The sequence below is a fragment of the Triturus cristatus genome, chromosome 3_2 (genome assembly GCF_964204655.1).
Source record: "Triturus cristatus chromosome 3_2, aTriCri1.1, whole genome shotgun sequence".
Taxonomy (NCBI): Eukaryota; Metazoa; Chordata; class Amphibia; order Caudata; family Salamandridae; genus Triturus; species Triturus cristatus.
The window spans coordinates 18,397,962-18,420,147 of NC_140584.1; the positions used below are offsets into that span (position 1 = coordinate 18,397,962).

Here is a 22,186-nt window from a genome sequence, read left to right on the forward strand (position 1 = left end):
ATCCCGAGTGACCGTGGGCTCCTGTAAATCATTTCCTCACGAGGCGTCTTCGCGATCCATTGCCTTGTGGGTCCCCCGAAGACTTTCTTATCGACTCATAGGGCTCCCCTGGTTGCTCCAGGCCTGCCCTCACTCACCCTCACTGGGTGAGTCCCTCAGACCTTGCTGGTCTGAAACGCTGACCTTCTTCGATTTCCACGAGACTTGCTGTTGCCAAGGATTGTTGGCACCAATCCGGTTGCCGACACCTCAGTAAGCTGCTGAAGTCAGGGGACACTCCGAATACAGGTGCTGGTCGTCGTAGATCTATCCTGGATCTCGTGAGCGAAGAGTCAAAACACCCTTGATCACCTGAAATCACCCGACTTCCTGGCTCCCGGTCACTGGCAAGTGACTGTGAACACTGTCCCTTCTGCTTTCAGGTCATCGTCATCCTGAATCCACCCTTGGATTCCACCGGACACTTTTCCAGTCTTCGCAAGCAGCAAATCTTCTTTGGTCTCCATAGGAAACAGCGACGCGACCCGACACCAAAAGACACCTATACACCCGGCTTCCCTGGGTGAGGTAACTCGTGCACTCTGGTGCCCTAGTGTGTGTTGGCCCTCGAATTACTCACCTTGTAAGTGGCTTGCTTGTAGACTTCCTCGAAGTACCCTTAAACTTTAAAAATCAAACCGCGACTTGCTCCATTTAAATCAATAGGGAACCCGCTGCTATGTTCTCACACTGCACGCGTCTCCCGTGGGTCTTTTACTTACCTGCTTTTGCTGCATTAGTGAAGCCCCAGCAATTCTACAGGCCCTAGGCCCTGTCATTCTGCAAGTTGACTTTCCTAAACCTCTTTTTTAGTATCTGGTCTTGTACGCCCCTAGGGCCCCAGCCATATTTGTGCTCAACTTATTGTGAAACGTTGATAATTGAATGTGTTCCTGACTTCTAATCTCAGAAAGAGATTAGTAGAGTGTTTCTAGAAATAAATACATAGATATTTGATATATATACCTGTGTGGTGTCCTTTCATTTGGTAATTCAAGAGATTATAAGGTAAAAGAAGCTGCTTTACATTCCTCAGAGACTTGGGTTGAAGGCTGCTCTCCACAGCTACCACTAGGATAGCTTTCTTTAAAAGGTTGTCTTAAACCTATCTACCATAAGAGTTGAATTGGACTGGTGCAAGGTGGCCACTATAACTAGTGACCAGCATCTGCCAGGCCGACTTCTCACAACATCTAATCACTAACCGCTACAGTGCAAGTTGGGAAATGTTGGAATACGAGGCGAGGACCAAATTATGCAGCAGGTTTGACTAAAGCATCTGAAAAGAAAAGTTAACTAATGCTGCAACGTTTGGCAGCATCATTATGCTATTGTGTAATCTTTAACCAGGACCCACCCTGACGGCCCACTGAAATGCCTGGTGGTTAGTAGACCAGTTGGGCCATGCACGAGGGAGAATGTAACACAGAGCATCAGGTGGGTATTTCGCCTGCGGGGAAGCACCAGGGAGAGAGTTGGAAAACAGAAGAAAGTTCACGGAGTGTGTAACAAAAAAGAAAAAAGTAGTTCCCTAAAAGTGAGCAATGGAAGAATGCAAGTTGGCAAATCAAAAAGACGGTAAGGACGCTATGCTTAAGGGAAGGAACAAATACAAGATGGACAAGGTAAGCCACCAAATAAGAAACAAGCAAATAAGAGGCATTTACTAGTGTTTTGCTTGTGTGTGAGAAATATCACGGTCATTGAGCAGGGTTTGATGCATTTGCTAGAGTCCTAGTGAACTTAATGAAAGGGATCCGATAGAAGACTGGAGTAGCCAACCAACAATATGAAATAGAGAGGCTATAAGCCCGCTGATTGTTCTTAGTAACACCATCATAGTTCTTTCACAACCAGATTGATTGCACTGTCTGGTAGGCAAGTTCTAAAAATGGGGATGCCCTATAGTATAATGCAGAGAATTCATGTAGCTTCAAACCTTTTCTGTAGTATAACATCCAGCCTAGCAGCCCAATCGGTCTGTGTGCCTTCTTTCAATGATACTTTCCACAAGGGCATTAGAAGACAGACTATACTATGCCACGTTATATTGTTTCAGCTGTCAACCTGTTGGTGCAACCTCTATTTCAGGTGCGGTCAGCACAGGTAACAATGGTGTGGTGAGGGGGAGTGGACAGACTACGGGGCATGAACAGGAAAAATGAATAAAACCACTTATCTTGCACTCGCCGCATCGCCGAGTCAGTGATGCGGCAAGCGCAAGGTTAGTGGTTTTATTCATTTTTACTGTTCATGTCCCGTAGTCTATCCACTCGCCCTGGCCCCTGCCACTGGTATGCACACTAGGAGCTTGGTAGGATGTGGCAACTGACTTGCCAATAGGCTACCAGGGTCCCTCCTAGCTGATGATGACTTTCCACCAAGTGTGGCATATAGATAGCCTGAAATGCACTATTTCACCACTCCCTATATGGCAGAACCCTCTTGGTGTGTGGATTCCCTAGCCCAACCTAGAGTTATGGCTGTCTTGAGGCTACACGCTATCTGACAAACTCCTTTGACAACCGCTTCTCCCTCTTTTCAAGGTGCCAGGCTGTCTGCTAAACAAAAGAGCTGCCCGTTCCATTTGTGACTTCCATTAGCCCTTCCAAAGGCAGCTTCCCCCACTAACCTGGCTCTTTCTGGAACTCTGGCCAACCTGCCAGGAGGAGGTCACACATTATCCATGGGCAGGTCCTCTGTTTCCCTTCCTGTGAGTCTTTCTCACCTCTTTCCAGGTGGCCTATAAATATTAAAAAGGAAGGTCTGGGTTTTGCCATTGGTTTAAATGGCAAAGTTGAGTAAGCAGTTTAATTTTTTTCCTGCCAGCATGTGATGGAAGATAGGAGTTGTGCTTTGCTTCGTCACACTCATCGTGGCACAATAAGTGTAGTCCATTAGGGACACAACTTACAGGCACTGGGTACCCCTGGTACCATATACTAGGGATGTATAAAGATGTTGACTTATGTCCATTGTGGGTGAGCCAATGAGGCATCTATCTTTTTAAGGGTCATTGTTTGCAGAACTCTGTGCACTTCCAGAGTCGACAAACTAACAGCATCAGTCTAAAAACTTGGGGATTATCATGCAAAAAGAGGCATTTCTTCACAGTAGCATTGTCAGAGGTGAGAATTTTGGATTTGTCTTAAAGAACAAATGGATCACTAACATAATATCAATACTAAATTAAATATCGATTATAAAAATATAGACTTCCTATACTTAAATATAAAAAGTACAAATACCAGGAAGACAAATATGGTTGTCAAAAGTATTGATTTGTACCAATATCTAAAACAAATATTTTGGAAACAAAAATACTGTTACCTTTAAATAAACATATAATATAACCTAAATATCGGTTCAAACCAACCATATTGACAGCAATATCACCAAAATAATTAATCATTAATAAATTGTTTAAAAAAACACTTTTTACATAAAACAATTACTTCAAATAAATCCAAAAGTTATTATATACATATTTAAATTAAATAAAAGTATTTTACATCCAATAATTATGTACCATTCATTCCAAAATGGTATATATATGAATTAATACAACCCCCAAAAATATTAGCATTCACTTCAAGCATTTAATCACCAACCTTAATATTAATAAATATATATCTAAATAAATGTATATCGAAAAATATCAAACTATGTCATACATCAAATATAAAACCTAAGTTAGCGTTTATGATAGCACTCAACTGATAAAAAAAACTTCAATCTAAACCAACCAATAAAATAAGACTATAAACCACTTTCACCAATAAAATCAAACAAACAAATCAACAATATGAAAGGCACACTAATTTAAACAACTAAATACTTCAAAAATGGCAAACGCTGCAAGACAAGGACACTCTGCCGGATTTTCTCACCTGACATATATAATAAAAAACATATACAACTCAACAACTACCTAACCAAGTAAGTAAAACTTATATTTAAATTAAGACATAACTGTTATTACACTTAAAAGGTAAAATAGCAACTAAATATTAACAGTCTCTCCAGCTTCTACCTCTTTATATAGACTTCCTAAAAGAAAACCTCTACAATTTGAATACAGATAAACAGCCACAAAATAACAACTATAACAGACTAGCAAAAAGATATAAAGAGAAGTATACATAAAATAATAAAGTATGGAATCATACACATAATAAAGAAAAATAAACATAACCTCAACCTGTACAAACTGCCAACAAATTAACATATAAAAATGAAACTTACGTTTTTTTTTTACCGCACAGAAAAGAAAACACCTGCTCCGCATTAGTACACCCCAACAGAAAACTGTGTGAAACTTCTAATCAGAACATTCATCTAAGTATACTAAATAGAAGTAGGTGCATTTTTATACATCTTAATAGCAAAACGTGCAAAAGTTAAAATATAATATTTGTACTATTACACTGCTTTTGGATACAATGACAGAGGCAGCCAAATGTAACATTTTACAGAAAGGAAAGCAGTTACTAAATCATATGGTTTACACCTATAGCCAAGAAAGGACATCATTTAAAAATATAACTGGAAGTGTACCAAATATTATTCTAATGCATGCAATGGGGCGCAACTACAAAATATGATATTTTAATTCATGTATGAGAGCACAACCACCCCCTCAAACGTGGCAGAAATAGAAGGGAAATATTGCAGGATATAAGATAGGCAAGCACTCACTCCCAGGTACCCACAAGCAAAATCCTTGTAGATATACTATTTGAAGGGCCCAAATATATAGCAGGGCAACTACCACCTATACCCACTTTAAAATGTTTAATTGCACAAACTAAAAAAGCCACCAGTGATTCCCCTTTCTGCTCCTAGAAGATACTAAGACATACACATACCTGAACACTTAATAACACCACATAATGAGGAATGTTTCCTTTTACATGGCGACCTAAATAATGAGAAACTAATCCTGATATTCTCTACAGCAGATAACTTAATAAAAATGTGCCCAATGTCAAACCTGGATGATGGATGGGACCTTCTGATTGTCTCCCAAACTAATGTCCCAAAACGCGTTTTCCCCATTCATTTTCCCATAGGACCTGTTGACGCAGCTACAGCCCGAAGTGCTGAACAGAATTACACCAAATTTGGCAAAGAGGTAGTCCTCAGTTCAGACTCGTGCCTTTTGCTTAAATGGTGTAAATCCGTTCAGTAGTTCCTGAGAAAATCAAAAGTAAAATCACATATATATCTGGGCGGAGCCTAACCACACATCTCATCGTGAGATCTGATTGGCTGTCAGCACTTCATCCAAGAAGTGTTGGCAGCCATCTTGGGACCAATATACATGATAGAACCTCATTAAAAAGCATTGCAGTTAATAGAAGGTTTTAAGACTTTAGTTACATTATAAATCATTTGTTGATGGTACCATACTCATTTTAGAAATTGTGGTGTTTTCCAAGGTGATTTTACCATGTGAAAAAGCCTTCTGCTGTGATATCATGTTTGAGAGAACTATTTTCTCATGCTTTTCCCACAGAGGTTTGGAAGGTGATCTATAAGCTAAACTGAGAGCATATTTTCTGTAAATTCACATTATCTTTCTCAGTCATGTGAGAATGAAGTCTGACATTCTCAGTAAAACATGTGGCAAATGTGTGACACATCTGAATGCCTTCTTGATAGAATCAAAGTAAAAAACTGAAAGTATTTCCTACTGAGGAGACTGTAGTAAATGAGGAAATTCGGAAACAAAATAACAAATAAGTCTCCCAAAATCGCCACCAGAGACAAAAGAGCCCAAATGTAGCCCAAATATCACCCAGATGTAGCCCAAGTATAGCCCAATGACAGAATGTCCCAGAGTGTTCTAACGAACAACTAGAGCGCTAACAGTCTTACTTATGACAAAAGTATGGCACACCTGAAGCCATCTTGATTGGAATAAAGTGGTAACACTTAAAATATTTAATTTAGGGCTCGCGATGAAGATGGCCGCCTGAGCCTCGAGCTCCTCCACGCCGCCAGTCTATCCTGTAACTATCCGACTTCCCTTCACCACTAACCTCCATATGTGTGCTGGATCCTTGAGCCTGAGTGCCTCCGCATCCCATCGCTGAGGCTCCGGGCCCCTTCGGCCGCCCCAATCCAAAGTTGCGGGGCTTGCCTGCGGGCGAAGTGCTGGGCCTTGGCTCACCGGGCTGAGGTGACCTCGGGGCGGAGCTGCGTCGCCCGGCGTGCGGGACGGAGCTTTGGAGCACGCCGGTCCCAAAGAGAGCTGCTTTCGTGGCCCCTTCTCGCTCCCTGCAGGAGAAGGGACGGGGCGCTATCTGCTTTGGCCTTCGCCCGTCCCCGCTGCGCGAACGGGGGAGCCTGCCCTGCGGGCCTGGAACCAGGAGTCTCGGTGACCGCCCATCCCCCCTCCGGGCCTGGACGTGGCGGCCCGGCCGGGACCGGGGCCGCGAGGCTGCCTGCGCCGGGGTGGAGACAACGTAGAAGGGACCGCTGAGTGAGCGTTCCTGCCCTGGAACCCAGCGGGTGAGTGTTCCGGACATTTTTGCGCCAGCCTTACAGACAGAGCGTGCCCGGTGCGCCCTGGTTGATGCACGAGGAACGGAGAGTGAGCTGGGCGCTAGGCCACATCTGAGGCCCCGGGGAATGCTATCGGGGCCCGCCAGACACCTGCTTACAGCATCGGACCTCTCCTTAGACGCGGCTGGGGTGGTGTCTCCCCGGGGAGCGCTGCCCTCCGACGACACGAGGGAAGGACGTCGCCTCAGTATCGACCAGCACAGCTTCGCCTGGTAGGCGACACACGGTCTCCCACTGCTGGTGTATTGGAGACATTTGGGAAGCGGTGGCTTGGTTGTGGGAATCCAGACTGGTATTCTTGCGGGCGCTACTGTGCCTTACAGACTGTGCGGTCCCTGACGCCCGGGGGGCCCGGCATACAGCAGTGACATTGCAGGGAGCGGCCCGGAGGCCATAGCAGACCGGCCTGCACTACATCTGGGGGCTCGGTCCGAGTGCTGCCATAACTCCTGTTTGCGACGCATCGCGGCCCCGGACGCGGACGGAGCCTTCAGCGGGCGCACCCCCCCACACGTGTCTTACACACTCCGGACCTCCCGGGTCCCGGCTGGGCCTGGGGCGGACGCAGCAAGAGCCCGATACCATGGGGGGAAAGGGTCACCGCGGAGGGGCACAAGCGAAGCTTGAAAAGTATGCATTCCTTAAGGACCAGGGTGCAACCCCCCCCCCGGATAAGACAGCGGAGTTTACGCTTGCGGATGTCATGGCCATGCTGACTCAGATGCAGGCCTCGATCGGCACTGTCTCTACAGAGGTTACACTCCTCAGGGCCGATGTCGCCAAAATCAACTCCAGGCTTTCCGAGGTAGAGGCGACCGCTGCCACCCTCACCCACGACACGGCTGACCATCAGAAACGCATACAAACTCTCGAACAGGTGCAGAAACAGCTGCTGGCCAAGCTTGATGATCAGGAAGGCAGGTCCAGAAGAAACAACATCCGGGTCGTGGGGGTACCGGAAAGTGAGCGTGGCCCGGCTCTGGACCTCTTTGTAGAAAAATTAATCACCGAACAGCTGCAGCCTCGTGGGCTTTCAAAATTCTTCTCGGTGGAAAGGGCGCATCGGGTGCCGGGGGGGAGGCCCCGCCCGGGGGCCCCCCCGCGCCCGATCCTGGCCCGGATCTTCAACTTCCGCGACCGAGATGCGATCCTCCAGGCGGCCCGCGGGGCGCCCCCACTCCGGGTGGACAACAGCACAGTCGCCCTCTACCCGGATTACACGGCAGCGGTGACGCGGCAGCGACGGGACTTCACAGCGGTCAAGGCTCAACTCCGGACCCGAGAACTTAAATATTCCATGCTCTTCCCGGCGAAGCTTCGGGTGGAGGCTGAGGGTCGTGCATGGTTCTTTGCATCGCCTGCAGAGGTGTCGGAGTGGCTTGAGGGATGGCGTCCAACGAAGGCGAAGAGTCGCACGGAACGTGCCCATGGCGGCCTCTCCGCCTCCCCTAGGGACTTGGACGTCGGAGGGTCCGGGGCGGAGGATGGCGTGCCCTGAGATTGAGCTTATCCATAAATAGCCTTCCTTGGGGATGGTGGTTGGGCCTGAAGCGGGGCGCATGGAGTACGTGGAGGCCGGGAGGCGAAAAGGGGCCTCAGACTCTTGACCTTGTCGCCTCATCATACCTTTGGACATGTGAAGGGATGAACATATGGTGTGGGGAACGGCGTCAGGACTGTGAGCAGCTTCCCCCCACACGCAAGTATCAAGTTAATGGGAATTAAGCACTCTGCTAAGTTGGGGTGGCGGGTAGTTCTAAATCCGCTGGGCAGGGAGGCAGGGAGGGGGGTGGGGGGTATGGAGTTCCCTTGGGTTGTTTGTTTATGTTTTCTTTTAGGTTTCTTCACTACTCATTGGTCCGCTAGGCTAGAAAGACATGTGCAGTCACACAGGGGCGACATTAGACCGTTTGCCTCTCCCGCACCCATACACTATTATGGCATCACCCACTATGGCATCAGAGACGAAGGCTAGCTTCCTAGAAGTCCACACACAACAACGCGGTCGGTCTCTCACAATTCTGTCCTGGAACGTTAACGGGTTGGGGGACAAGATTAAGCGGGGACTAGTGCTGCAATACCTTAAGCGCAGAGGGCCTGCGGTGGCGCTATTGCAGGAAACGCATTTAGTAGGCACTACCACCAAAGCCCTGGACAGATGGGGGTTCAAGATGGCGATACACTCTGAGTTTACAACTGGATCCAGAGGGGTGGGTATACTGATCAACAAGCGCTCCCCCCTGATTATTCTTGACTCTCGTCGAGAGGAACATGGTCGCTTTGCTGCACTGACCTGCCAATGGGAGGGGAAGGTATACAACTTAGTGACCGTGTACATCCCCCCGACATTGCACCAGACCTCCTTCAGGGCATTGGGTGAATTCCTTTTGGCGCTGCCTCAGGGCGAGCTGGTCATGGGCGGAGACTTTAACGCTACCATGGACCCTACTCTCGATCGATCGACAAGTAGGGCACTCGGCGGTGACACCCCCATTCTCCGAGAATTTACTGGGGCGTTGGGCCTCATAGACACATGGAGGGCGTATAGGCAAGAGGAGAGGCAGTACACCTTCCTGTCCGGTGCACACAACACTCTTTCCCGCATAGACTACATCTTCACATCGCCCGCTGGGTTCAAAGGGATGTCTGAAGTTTCACACCTCCCGAGGGGCATTTCGGACCACTCACCGGTGGTCATCTCGTTTGCGGCCATCGACCTTTGTAACCGCACCGTGTTCCCTATTCACCCTGGATTTCTAAAAATCCCTAAAATCAGTAAGGCCCTTAAAACGGCGACCAAGCACTATTTCACTGAAAACACTGACTCTGTCGGGAGCCCATCAACCCTCTGGGAGGCTTTTAAAACTGTCCTTCGGGGACAGGCCATCTCCGTCATTACGGCACATAAGAAAACCCAGCGACTCGCTGTGCTCGAGCTTGAGCGGGGGGTGAACGAGGCAGAAACACTCCATACCACGCAGGCTGATGAGGACTCTGCGCATGCGGTTCGCCTAGCGCAGCAGGAATACAGATCCCATCTCTGGGAGGCGGCACGAGCTAAACAGGTGGCAACACACCACACTATCTACGAACTGGGTGACAAAGCCGGTAAACTCCTGGCATGGCTGGAGAGAGGGGACCGTGCGGCGCGTTGGGTGGCCCGGATTCAGCTGGGGCCCGGAGACTATATATCGGGGCCCAGGCAGATAGCTGAGGCTTTCGCGGCCCACTACCAAAAGATTTACACCCCGGAGGCCTCCTTTACCGTCGCAGACAATGAGCTCTTCCTCCGAGACATCGCGATGCCTCGGCGGCCCCCTTCTGGAGTAGAGGCCCTGGATGCGGACCTGACGGCTGAGGAGCTCACGCTTGCTATTCTTGCCCTTCGCCCCGGGAAGGCGATGGGGCCTAATGGAATCCCGATTGAATATTATAAACAAAACTCCTCCCTACTGGTCCCACGCTTACTAGCTATGTATAGGGACGGGCTCTCATCCGGGATCCTCCCCCGTGATCAGAGGATGGCCACGATAGTGGCGATCCCTAAACCTGACAAACCGACGCACTCTTGCTCCTCTTACCGCCCGATCTCGTTACTGAATGCGGAGGCGAAGATTCTGGCTAAGGTGCTTGCGACGCGCATACAGCCTTACCTCCATACCCTAATACACCCGGACCAGTCGGGATTCATGCCCCACCGTAACACTGCCCTGAACATACGACGTCTGCACGGCATTGTTGCGTGCCGCTCCTCGATAGAGGAGGACGCGGCCATCCTGTCGCTAGACGCGCGGATGGCATTTGACAGGGTAGAATGGCCTTTCCTGTTTGCTGCTCTTCGCCACATGGGACTTGGCCCCAAGATTTGCGCGTGGATCCAGCTTCTCTACTCCCAGCCACTCGCGCAAGTAGTAGTCAACGGCCACGTCTCGGACGCCTTCCCGTTGGGCCGGGGGACGAGACAAGGGTGCCCCCTTTCTCCGCTCCTTTTTGCGCTGGCACTAGAACCTTTAGCTTCATGGATACGGCAGGACCCTGTGATAAGGGGGCTCAAATGGACGATGGGATGGGAGGACCGTATCTCCCTGTACGCCGATGATGTCCTCCTGTACCTAGCCTCGCCGGCACGCTCCATTACCGGTCTCCTTGACATCTGTGCATCATACGGGAGGAGGTCAGGCTATGAGATCAATTGGGAGAAATCCATCCTCTACATGCTCCAGGGCTCCCCGCCCCGCCTTCCTAGGGGTTGTAATATCCGAGTGGCCCCTGATGGCTTCAAATATCTTGGCATTTATGTGACGGCGGACCGCGACAAATTTATGGCTGAAAATCTCATGAAGCCCCTACACAGGCTACGGGCAGACGTCAAACACTGGCGCTCGTTGCCTCTGACGCTGCTGGGAAGGGCTTCGCTCTTCAAAATGCTGGCCCTCCCTAGATTCCTATATATGCTACAAAATACCCCTTTCCCGGTGGCAGCCTCCTATTTCACGGCTATCAATGCAGAGGTTACCAGCCTCCTATGGGAAGACAAGGCACCACGAATAGCCCTACACAAGCTCACCTGCGGCTGGTACGATGGTGGTATAGCCCTCCCTGATATCAAGACCTACTACTGGGCGTCGCAACTTATGATCGTAAACCAATGGCTCCACGCGCCTCAGGATGACCCTGCTTACCGCATGGATAGACAGCTGTTGGGGGGGGAGGGGGTGCTGGGAGCCCTATACAACCCTAAAAAAGGTCACCCTCCGGAGGGGCCCGCGTCCCACACTCTCCGGCTATGGTTCACGGCACAGCGCGCAATGGGCTGGGCCGGAAGGATCACCCAGGCTACGCCCCTCTGGGACACGAAACGGCTCGGGGTGCTCCGCACCACCAAGGGATTCCATCAATGGGACCTCATCGGTATCTCCAGGGTCGGGGACCTCTGGAAACGGGGAGAGGTGGTTGCGTTTCCTCAATTGCAGACGGAGTACGACTTGGCTGAATCTGAATCATTCCGATACTTACAAATCCGCCACGCCCTCCGGGCGGCGATCCCACCGGGGACTCGGCTCCCGGAGTCATCGCCCCTAGAGGACCGGCTCCTGACAGAACATCTTATTCAAAGAGCGACGTCCCTCACATATAGGAAAATAATAAATAATCGCCCTGATCCTTTCCCGACCCTTAAGAGTAAATGGGAGGCAGAACTTGGGGACTTCGAGGAGACGGACTGGCAGTCCGCGCTGTCGTCCCCCAGGGAGGTGGGCATTTCGTCCAAGCTCAGACTAGTCCAACTCAAAATCTTGCACCGCACCTACTACACCCGCACACTCCTCTTTAAGTTACGGCGTGCAGAGTCCCCGCAATGTCTCAGAGACTGTGGTCACGAGGGATCTTTCTTCCACACCATATGGGAATGCCCTGCCATCGAGGTCTACTGGAGGGCGGTGATGCATACGCTCTCCCAGGTGACTAAAATTGTGACACCTCCTGAGCCCCGGCTTTGTCTCCTTAACATATGGGAACAAACTGATCATAAGAGAATGGTGCAGCTATGGGTTACGTTAGGGATTATGCTGGCAAAACGCAATATAGCCCAACGATGGGGTACGGGGCAGGCGCCTACCCTGGCGCAATGGATACGTGACATGGATCAAGTAATGGTGGTTGAGAAATCGGTATATGTACATAGGGGGTGCCCCCGGAAATGGACACAGGTGTGGAGCGGGTGGAATGTATACAGAGGGAATATTTGCGAGCCCCCACCGGAAGGGTCGGAAGATGAACTCAGTGATCAAGAGTGATGTGATGGTCGGATGCACAGGTGCGGGCTGGGAGAGGCGATATGTTCCGTATTTCATGTCTTTCTGTCTCAATAGTAATACTACTGCACTGTTTAATTCTGCCTGTAGTAACCTCCTGCCATACATGAAGATTGATGAGTGGTCTTTTTCTTTTGTGTTTGCAAATTTAATAAAAATATTTCAAAAAAAAAATTAAAAAAAAAAAAAAAAAAAAAAAAAAATATTTAATTTACAAAGGATCAACATGAGGGGGTTCATTTTGCCATAGAAATTATGATTAGTTCTGCAGAAAGAAAAATTAGGGCACATTTTGACTTCTCAAATCATCTTCTATTTCATAAAAAAATTCTGACATGCAGACTGAAACATGCACTTTGAATACCAGCAGCAGACTTCCCTGGTGAGCAGCAGTTTTACTACAGTGATCTAATGAGCAACTAGAGTGCTAACATTCAGAATTTATGGCAAATGTGTGACATATCTGAAAGCATTTCCTACTGAGGAGACTGCAGTAAATGAGGAAATTAGGAAACTTTATAACAAATCTCCCAAGATGGCCACCAGAGACAAAAAAAACAAATGCAGCACAAATATCACCCAGATGTAGCCCACATGTAGCCCAATGACAGAAGTGTGCAAAACACTTATTTTTTGTGTATTTGCAGTTTTATATAGTGCAGACTTGTCAGGTATTGGAGTGCTTTACATGAGCATTGGTTACATCACACAAGATCAAATTCATCTTGGTTGTAGACATGGGGAGAATAAGTGATTCGACCAGAATCACAGAATGTTGAGCTGAAGCAGAAACTCCAACCTGGTTCCCCAGTTGCAAAGTCTGCAGCTCTGGAAGTAACACCACATCCTCTCCCCTAGGTGCAACATTTAATCAAGTGGTCAACTGGATAAAAAAACATAAAGATTACAAATAATTTAAAAGTTCTTTGTCGTGATTTGAAAACTCAGAAAATATGTCCTCATTTTAGTTTTTTAGAGCACTAACCATAATTTTGATGCAAATAAGACCCTCTCATATATATAATTTCTAAAGGAAATACTCTAAGTATTACAGTTTTGATTACATCAAGATGACGTCAGGCGTTCCACACTTTTGTAATAAATATAGAATGATAGCAATCTAGTTGTTCATTGGGATACTGTTGAGAGGCAGAGGCCAGGGGCGCGGACTCTGAAAATTGAAGGCAGGTAGGAGAGTGCAGATACAACAATTTGACCACACTGGGCAGGCAGGAAGGGCAGTGGCAGCACAACAGACTATGGAGGGCAGTGGAAAGGGGGGCAGGGGCAACAAACCAACAATACAGGACTGGCAAGAGAGGCTGTGGCAATATAATAGACCATTGTGGGCAGAAGGAAGAGGCAGTGGTAGTACAACCTACAACCATACATGCCAACAGACCCATTTCAGCCAGGAAACGTCTAATGTTTTTAAGCTCAAATGGGCTTTATTTGATCTGTCTCCTAGCTACAATCTCCTCTTTTTCAATGTAACTCAAAGGGGAAAATCAATACCCCAGTTTTTTTTCAAAATCTCCCTCTTACCAAGTTCAAAATGTTCGCAAGTATGGTACATTGGATCTTGGTAGGCAGGAGGAATTGGGGTAGGGACATGGACTAGGATAACAGAGGACAAGAGAGACATGGAAAGGTGCACCAAACTGACCCTACAGGGCAGGCATCAGGGTTTGCAGCAGCACAATACACCACACAGCGCATGCGGGACGGGAGTGCAGCACAACAATCCATAGAAAGCAATAGGGAGGGAACAGGACCATGCACATGGACAACAGAGAACAGAGGGGAAAGAGGCAATGGTAGCTGGCTGACCGTAATGGACAGACAGGAGAGAAAGCTGCAGCATAACAGACCATAAAGGGCAGGAGGGACGGATCAGGGGCATTACAATGGAACAGACAAGCCAGGAGGGAGGGAATAGGGGTCTGCACATGGAAACGGAGGGCTGGGGGCAAGGGGGCAGGGCAGGAGAAGCAAGATGACCATGGAGGTCAAGCAGGATGGGCACTAAAAACAAGACACACCATGGAGAACAACAATGAGACTATGATGGCATACACACAGACCATGGAGAGAAGGTGGGAGGGGGTCAGGGGCAGCTAGCTGACCACACAGGGAAGGTGGGAGGGGCCATGGCAGCACAGAAGACCATGCATGGCAAGTGGGAGGGTTAGTGGCAGCACAATGGCTATGATGGGCAAGAAGGAGGGTGCAGGGGCTTGCACAAAAGACTATGGAGGATAGAAGGAAGGGTCAGGACCTGTGCACAGACAAGAGAGTTCAGGGGAAGAGGGCCTCACAGGGGAAGGGGGCCTCACAACAGACCGCGCGGGGCAGGCAGGAGGAGGAGCAGTTGCAGCACAACAGACCAGGGAGGGCAGAAGGGTGTGGCAGTAAAATGGACCATGGAGGACAGGAGGAAGGGGATAGGGGCATGGTATGTGGACAGGCAGGGTGGAGGTGGCAGGGACAGGTTACAGTCATCTGACAATGCTAGGCAGGTGGGAGGGGAGTGGCAGCTCAACAGAACACTCAGAGTAGATAGGAGTGGCAGGTCCATGGAACATGGTGGGCAATAAGGATGGAGCAGGGGCATGCACAAAGACATCGGAGGGCATGGGGAAGGAGAATAGGGGCAGCAAGCTAAGCACAGAGGCTAAGCAGGAGGTCAATGAGGGGCCATAGAATTGGGCAATGGAGGGCAGGAGGAGTGGACTGTTACATCATGCTAAATGGAGGGCAGTGGCAGCACATCAGACCATGCATGGCAGGAGGGAGGAGGCTAGTCCATGGATTCAGACAACAGAGGATAGGGAGGAGGTGGATGTGGCAGCAAGCTAACTGTTCAAAGAAGGTGGGTATTGGGATCTTTATTGTTTTTAAAATGTGTCTGTGCGAACTACTTAAAATATGAACAAGTATACAGCATAATCTCACTTTTATTCAGGAAGAAGAGGACGTTTGTGACTGTGACTCCGGGCTCACTTGGCAGAAACACCCCCTGACCCTCCACCCCCCATCGCAAAATGTAATGCCAGCGAAAAGGGTAGGTGGACACAGTATTATATAGAACATAGTCCTGAGAGCACGATTGAAAATGAAAACTAGATATAGTATATGGTATAAACTATGCACCAAAAAGTGTGATATAAGATGAACCGGGGCGTGAAATATAATATGCAATACATTGTGCGCAATGACAGATTCATTGGAGAGCGCGAGATAGCACAGGCACTAGCGCGTGCTATGCGATATGCGCCTTGGAGTGTAATATGCACAGGGCAGTGTTGTGTAACCTAACTAGTCTCTAAAGTTGTAATATAAAATATGTGCTGGGGAGTGTAACGTTGCATATGCACTGTGACAAAGATATGGATCCCAGATTGTAGTATGTATGGCATAGCGCTGTGCGTTATAATATAGGCATCGAGGAAGGCATGTTAGATGGGGCAATATTACCTGTGCGAACGCAAGTGTGGCATGACATATTCACGGGGTGGTGTTACAGTGCACATGGGCTAGAGAGTGTCATAGCATACGCACTAGCTGGTGGAATACAACACAGAGGTGTGAGGCACTCAGCGGGCATTGGTGGGTGTAACACAGCATTGGGCTCAGCCAGGAGCACGCTGTGACTCTCAATTGAGGTTCGTCTCCTTTCCAGAGAGTAAAATAAAAAGTATTGCACATCCGCCGGTGGATGTGTGTTTTATTAACCGTGAGGGGGGTTTCTTGCATAGTTTGGTCGAATTTTTGTCGAATCCCCTTTGAATGGCTTGGTGTGCGTGTATATTAAATGTGCCCGTCAATAGCTACCCATGTTTGTATAAATAAACGACAAGGGTGTCTACTTGGAGAGTACCCACCGGCGGGGGTGCCGGGATTAGGCACGGTAGGACGTCAGACACGTCAGAGCTTCACTAGCGGTGTAAATACATTCCATGTGGATTCATTCTATGCATAGTCACCTTTTAATGAATATCACGCAAATCGTCATGGTGATAGGTACATACAGTTTGTCCAGCATGTCCTAGGTTTTACTATAAATATATATTTTTTTTAAATAATAAAAAACAAAGGCCGGCCCAGGAGGATGGGGTCCCTGGGGCCAAAAGTGGCCTGAGGAGGGGGGCAACGCAGCCCCCTCCTAAAGAATTAAAAAAAAAAAAGGCCATGAACCGGGGGTTGGGGTCCCCGGGGCCGATTAAGGCCTTGCGATGGCCAAATTAATTTTTTCAACAAAAAAAATTAGGGTGCAGGCCCTGGGGGATGGGGTCCCCAGGGCCAGTAAATTAGAAACATAAGGGGGGCCACACAGCCCTCCTTCTTAAAATAAATAAAAGACCGGCATCGTGCCGGAGGCCACGCCCCCTCCTTGTAGCACTCTGCAAACGCGCCTCCTGGCCAGTTGTAAGTTGGGGAATTAATTCCCCTTCAATACTGAGGGTCCCTGAGGGCCAACTAGCCCAACAGGTATCTCCAGTATGCGCCAGGGAGCTGCGTTGCAGACAGGTGTTCTGAGGTCATGCCCCTTTTTACACCTCTATGCAACGCAGCTCTGTGGCGCTTACTGGAGGTACCTAGTGGGCTAGTTTGACCCTAGGGACCCTTGGGATTCAAGGGGACTTAATCTCTCAAGTTAGAACGGCCACAGGGCGCGTTTACACAGTGGTGAAGGGAGGGGACGGGGCCTGAGGTGACGTGTGCAAACAAGCCCTGTGGCGCGTTTTAAGTTGGGGAAATAATTCCCCTTCAATCCTGAGGGACCCTGGGGGCCAACTAGCCCACCAGGTGCTTCCAGTAAGCGCCACTGCGCTGCGTTGCAGAGAGGTGGTGTAGGCCGTGCCCCTTTTTACATCTCTCTGCAACGCAGCTCTGTGGCGCTTACTGGAGGTACCTAGGGGTCTAGTTGGACCCTAGAGACCCTCCGGATTCAAGGAGACTTAATCTCCCAACTTAAAACGACCATAGGCCGTGTTTACACAGTGGGGAAGGGAGGGGACGGGGCCTGAGGTGACGTGTGCAAACACGCCCTGTGGCGCGTTTTAAGAGGTAGTTTTAATCCCCTGCCCTATTATGTACTAGGGGCTTACAGAGGAGGTCATGCTGATCACAGGGGGACCCCAACGCATAGTGTTCCCTAGTGTATGTAGGTGTTTTCACTGTATTCTGAGTGTCTTTTAACATAGCACTGGCTCTAGGACTGGTTAGTCGGACTCAGTTACCACCAGTATCCGTCTGAAAAAGTTGAGGGTACAGGATGATTTTGCAACAAGGCTTCTTTCTGCTCTTCTGTTGGTTCTTTCTGCACGTTATCCTTCTTCCTGCACTTTTCTTCGTCTTTGAGGACATCTGTTGCTTCTTTCTGCATTTCTTTTTTTCTTTCTGTGCGTTTTTTCTTCTTTCTTCACATGTCCTATCTCTGTAGGCATAGTTAGAAATTAGCATTTAAAAAACCTTTGAAATAAACTGAAAAAACCATAGGTTTCAGGCACGTTAAAGTTAGGAATTAGCATTTAAAAAACCTTAGAAATTCACTGAAAAAACCATAGGTTTCAGGGGCGTTATAGTTAGCTGGACTTTTCACTCATACAAAACCATTGAAATTCCTCTGTTATAGTTAGTTCAGCTAACTATAACTTGCGCGCCCGCAATGCACTGCTGATGACGTCACATATTACATCACTCATGACATGGTCAGTGACATCACTCATGACATCACTCATGACATCATCCTTGTGATAGAGTGGCAGACCTCCTCTCCCACTAATATAACCTTTGATACACACATTCAAAAATAGAAATTACAATTTTCAAAACAATTGACATACCAATATCAGTTACAACAACCTATTCAGTAATTCTAAGATCCACATACACTCATTCACCAACGGTCCTATACAGTCACTCAGACATGTACTCATTCATCATATGTACTCATACACCTATACATCCTGTTACACAACGCCACTCCATAGAGTTACTCACACACATAGTCACTCATGCGAATAAAGAATCAAACATCCATTTACTTGCATATACAGTTATACACACACCACCACACTTACTTCTATAGAAACTTACACATACTTAGTCTTTTAAACAATCACTTATAGAAACACATACTTATTCATACAGGAACTCTTTCAATCTCTCACTCTCACATATACTCACTTATATACACCAATAGTCACATATACTAGTTTAAAACATATGTAGTTACTCATAAATACACTATTGAGACAGTCATTCACTCACTAACACACCCATGCACACACTCATCCACCCATACAGTCCTGCACACATGCTGTCTTCAACACATACAAACAGTGAGTCACTCATTCATGCACCTATGCACTACGTAATACCCCCCACCGAACCATACAGACACTCAGACACTCAAACTGATACTCAAAAAACCAACTAATAACCTATATAGACACTCATGTAGCTACTCACCAACCCATGCAGCCACTTATACACAAAGTGAGAGACTGATACAGATATTTACATATTTAAACATTACTCACTAAGCCATGTATTCACTAAGATACACTTAATCAGTCAGTTATACAATCAATTTTTCAAAAACAAATCATCCATTTAGACACTTATATACCCATTTATTCTTCCATCGACCTTGAGATATACATATATAAAACATATGTAATTTTCAGAAAAACACACATTCACTGGATGAAGTCATCAGTGATGTCATTTGAGATGTCATCAGTGATGTCATGAGTGATGTCACTGACCATGTCATGAGTGATGTAATATGTGATGTCATCAGCAGTGCATTGCGGGCGCGCGAGTTATAGTTAGCTGAACTAACTATAACAGGGGAATTTCAATGGTTTTGTAAGAGTGAAAAGTCCAGCTAACTAGAACGCCCCTGAAACCTATGGTTTTTTCAGTGAATTTCTAAGGTTTTTTAAATGCTAATTCCTAACTATAACGTGCCTGAAACCTATGGTTTTTTCAGTGAATATATATATACACACACGCACACCATACATGGTGAAAATCAAATCACAAATACCCCTTCTATGTATGCCCTACTACCAAATAAACAAAGCAGCAATTAGTACAACCTCTCAAACCATATAAAACAAATAACTATTATCCACCAAAAATAATCATAGACTTAGAGCAATCAATGATTCAAACATTCGAAAAATGTACCCCACACAGCTATACAAGGCTGTTAATATTATTTCAGTCAAAGTATATGAAAACACCTCCGAAGATCTGCCCTAAGGGCCTGAGTACCAGAATGGCAGACCCTAGACTGCCATACCCACAATGGCAGTCTGAGCACCGTAACTATTTGCAGTCGGACCACCCCATTACAAGTTTAGAGGTCGGATAGCCACAAGCACGACAAAAGTCACCCACTACAGCCAGGATCCTGGTTCCCAAGGGGGCGGCGGTGGGGAAGAGGTGATCGGTGGCGGTGACTGTGCTGACACCTTATGCAGATTATGACCTGCCTTTAAAAAGGCAGGGAAAGGGGCCCCAAAAAGGGGCCCAGGGTGTTTTGAGCCCATAGGGTGTGTCCATGGGGCACATGTTGTACTCCCCTCTGCTTGCACTGTTGCGTGTGCACTGTATCCCATGCACAACATGGTGCATGGCACACAGTGCACCCAAAGTGCAAGATGTGCTGCCATTGCTAAGATATATGCTTCAGGCTCTCTATGAGCCGAAGCATGCTGCCACCATGGCACTGCTAACATAGCACCGCCAGCCCAGAGATGTTCTCAGAATATGGCGGTCAGGAAGCTGCTGACTTGGCGGCATTCTAACAACCGCTGCAACAGCGGTCCAGCAGTTGGACCGCCCAACTCGGAATCGGTCCCTAAGTGTAGAATAAGCTACAGACAGCCAATTTACCTCTGACATTTTTTTGATCAATCTTATTGATTTTAGAAAACAAAGAGAAGTGAGCACTGACAGCACCATATACAGGTTTGCATATTGGAAATAATGGGAGCCTCTGTTGTGCAATCCTACAGTAAGCACAATGATCAAGCACTTAACATAGCGAAAAGAAAGCGATTTGTCGGAAGCAAAATTCCACCCTTGCATACCCCGTCAACCCATTTGATCAGTCCACTTACCCCCCACTCTTTGGTATTTGGCTGGGCAACCCCTAGCCTCAAATAAAGGTTTCTCTTGGGCAGCGCACCAGTCCAACCCTCTGTGCCATCCAGCTGTTGTGGGGGGTCAGGTTGTGTCCAGGCCATGGCAAGATCTTGTTTGGCCACCCTGATGGCCGTCCCCAGGAATAATTTGTCTGCACGGGAGCCATATAGACCATTCATAACGGCCAGGAGGAGGTGCATAGGATCGTGAGGTACATGTCAACCCAAGATGGGAGTGAGCTCAGATTTTATTTTGTCCCAGTAGTTTGAGGCTGGGGCAAGACCAGACCACATGGTAGAAGTCTGCTGGCTGGTGCATGCAGCACTTGCATTCAGGTGAGGTATGTAGCCCAGCTCTGTGTAGTCGCTCTTGGGTAATGTATGCAGTGTGCAGGTAATAGATTTGGATGAGTCGGAGTCTGGGAGAGGTAGTGATCGTTTTGGGAGCCATAAGGGCGTCCCGACAGTCGTCATCTTAAAGGGGACCCAACCAACCCTCCCAGTGGGTTCTAAGCAGGTCCAGAGATGTAGGGCTGTTGTTCGTGAGGGTGCAGATTATACGGGATATGCCTCCTTTCCCGAGATTCCCCATCCTGACCTGTGCTTCCGGTGGACTGAATTCAGGGAGCGTGTTACCTGTCGGGATGTGTGTGCTCAAGACGTATCTGTAGAATTGTGAGGTGTGTAAGTAGAAGTGAGTCTGTAGGTCCTGAAAAGTCTGTATGTGGTCTCCTGCCCACATGTCACCCAGTTGGAAGATTCCAATATAGTCCCAGTGTCCAAACCCTCATAGCGCCACCACTTTGAGCCACGAGCCTTGCCAGAGCAGAGTTTGCTGGGTCAATTTGGAGTCCCATCGTGTATGACGCAAGCCCGAGGGCCAGGAAAACTATTGGGGTCACCGTTGGAAACGTCTTAGAAATGGGGGAGCCGTACATAAGAGCTTGGATTCACGGGACGTCCATGTTTCGAAGTTCACTTTTGTAAGCTGGATCAGACCATCCCCTGGTAAACCAATCATGGAGGACAAGTAACCTCGTGGCCAGATAGTATAGGTCCGTCATGCCCAAGCCGCCGTCAAAGGACGGAATGCAACAGCGGACAAGAGACATCTGCGGACTTCCTGATCCCCACAGGAACCGCGTGAGCATGGCGTCAAATACTCTGAACCAACTTTGGGGGTAGTGGAATGGAGTATTTTTAATAATATAGAGGAATCTGGGGAGGATCATCATTTTAAATAGTGCCACCTTTCCAAGCGGGTTAAGTGGTAAGACTTGCCACTGATTAAGGTCTTCTCTGGGCTTTTTAAGAAGTGGAGTAACATTCAGTGCCCATTCCAATTGAGGGAGTAGAGTGACCCATATGCCCAGGTATTTAAACAACAATTGCCTAATGGGTATGTTGGTTTGCCAGTCGAAACATTCCCTAGAGGGATGGAGAGGCACAAGGGTCGATTTGGCTGGGTTCAGCCAAAGGCCCGAGACCTTTTCCAAGGCTTGAGGGATTGTAGACTGTTAGAAACTGGCTCTCTATATACTGCACCGAAGTGAGGTACAGTGTGTATAGGGTCCAAGAGTCCCCAAAGGTAGGCACAGG

At 47.9% G+C, this 22,186-nt stretch overlaps 1 long non-coding RNA gene across 2 annotated transcripts in view; it reads left to right on the plus strand.

Moving 5' to 3' along the window:
- The window catches only part of LOC146856706 (uncharacterized), a 154,855-nt gene that overhangs the window by 103,718 nt on the left and 28,951 nt on the right, over positions 1 to 22,186 (plus strand). For both annotated transcript variants that reach the window (XR_014979491.1, XR_014979490.1), the window contains exon 2: positions 15,388 to 15,486. This is a non-coding gene — a long non-coding RNA (uncharacterized LOC146856706). The remainder of the gene's footprint in view (positions 1 to 15,387; positions 15,487 to 22,186) is intronic.